The 2,129-nt window shown below is 37.1% G+C and overlaps 1 long non-coding RNA gene across 1 annotated transcript in view; it reads left to right on the forward strand.

The window, feature by feature from the left end:
• The first annotated feature begins 514 nt into the window (after nt 1-514).
• Nucleotides 515-2,129, forward strand: part of LOC104496272 — an 11,728-nt gene continuing 10,113 nt past the window's right edge. The window contains exon 1 of the long non-coding RNA XR_727815.1: nt 515-568. This is a non-coding gene — a long non-coding RNA (uncharacterized LOC104496272). The remainder of the gene's footprint in view (nt 569-2,129) is intronic.

Below are 2,129 nucleotides of genomic sequence, written 5' to 3' on the forward strand. Positions count from 1 at the left end.
TTTTTTTTTTTTTGGTGACTAATATAGCCTTTTTTTCCACAATTCTCTTCCTTAAAATAAACTCTATATATTTGATTCTTCTAAAATCACCTGTCTTTCAGTACGTGCTGCATGATGCACTATATCTGTGAACACACTTGTATTGCCTAGTAGTAGTGTAACAAGAAGATAGATCATATAGCTAAACAGAGCTTCTTGCTTATGTATCAAAGGAAATGCCAGGTGCTTTTTGGGATTTTGAAAGATTTTTTTGTCAGTGTGAGCACCAGGTAACTCAGTTGTAACAAATGGTTAGTCCATTTCTTTCTTGAGACACTAAAGGCACTGTCAGTATGAGGTCATATGTGTGCAGAGATATCCTTTCTGTATGGAACAAACAGTATTTCCAGCATGAAACTGATTAGGAGGCGAATTATGGGAGTCAAAAAATCTTACAGAAAAACAGTAGTAGATCTGATAGAATATATCATGGTATTGATCTTAAGTAATATGTGTTTCATCTATTTTCTTTTAGGAGAAGCCACTGACCAAATCTCTGCAACGAGGAGAAGACCCCCAGTTTGATCAAGTAAGACACTTGAAATGATACAATTTCCATTCCTCAGGGTATAAGACAAATAGTTGGAAGGCAGTCTAGTGTCCTTTTCCTATCATTGCACATTGAAAAAGCAGTATCTCTCAATGTACTGGAGTAAAATTATGAGTGTTTTTGTGTAACAAATCTTGGGTTTAAATTATGAGGATTTTCCCACTGTTTTCAAGCTCAATATTTTTTGCCATAGAACTTCTAGCTTTTTACAGTGTATTAGGCACATGTATTATTTCCTGTCTGTTTTCCCAGTGAAGGATTCAAAGCAAACTTTGTGTCTTTTCAGAATATCTGGGTTTTGAAACAGACGCATGGCCCCCACTCTTTCTTTTATGGAGTGTCTCTTACAGCTAGTATAAAATCACTGTCATTGCCATTAGTCTCGTTTGTCTCTAGAGCTGTGACGCAGCATGACTGAGTTACATGTATGCTGCATTTCACATAGACTTGAGCCAACCTGTTGTCTTTAAAACTAAGTGTAAATTCAGTTGTCAGGATAAATGGCTATATATGACAAGGTAAATAATAAGTAGAGAAAAATGGTTGGCAAGGAAGAGTAATTAAAAATGAAAACATAATTTGTGTTATTAATAATATTTAATAGAACAAAACAATAAAATTATAATTAATAATTGAAATTTGTATCTGTCATTAGATTAATACATTTATTATGTAAGGGAAATGGGACAAGCATAAAGATAAAACCAGTGGCAATATACTCACTTTTTAATGATAGTATAAGAGAATTAATTTTTGTCAGCAGCCTTTCATAATAAAAAAAGCATCTAGAAAAAATTCTTACGTAAGTAACCTATTTCGAAATAAGGAAGGATAGGTGCTAAAGAGTTTAAGTTGCATAAAGGATGCCAAAACTCACTCCCAGCAAAGAGGACGGGTAAATTCAAGGTGTGTCATAAACAGCAAAGTTATTTGCAACTCCGCCATTCCTGACTGAGCTGCCATTGCTGTTGCCATTGCTGACAACCCCACCACTGTGCTGCCAGCAGTGCCAGAAATACAGGACAGAAAGAAGTAGCAAAAGCAGCAGCAATAGCAACAACTCTGAAAGCAACTCTAGTTAATGCCAGAAGATGCAGGTAGCATATTGATTAACTTAACTTCAGGAGAGAGGGTAGATATGAGTAGGACGTAAGACTTTCAGATGAATTTAACACTTCTACTGTGTTTTCTGGTACATCGCACCAAAAAAAAGATGCCTTGTGAGACTCCACCAGTGTCCACAAAGGCTCACTTCATAATTTGAGCTTGACAAAGTGACACTCTCTAGGTTGTTCTGTAGCTGCTTTTTGGGGAGAGCCTGCTTGGAGGGCTGTTCAGAGCAGGAGTCAAATGGTCGGACTACTGCTTTGCACTGGGGAGCTCCCTGTCTGCCTCACTGACCACAGAGAGACCCTACAGGGGAGCCAGCCACTGTAGGCTAAAGGAGGCTGCTTTGTGAGTACTCCTTAGTTGCTTAATGAAATTTTTGGTGGTATTCTGACCTAAATTTTATTTATTTATTTTTCCTTCCTTTGGAAAG

The sequence above is a fragment of the Buceros rhinoceros genome, unplaced genomic scaffold (genome assembly GCF_000710305.1).
Source record: "Buceros rhinoceros silvestris isolate BGI_N320 unplaced genomic scaffold, ASM71030v1 scaffold16547, whole genome shotgun sequence".
Taxonomy (NCBI): Eukaryota; Metazoa; Chordata; class Aves; order Bucerotiformes; family Bucerotidae; genus Buceros; species Buceros rhinoceros.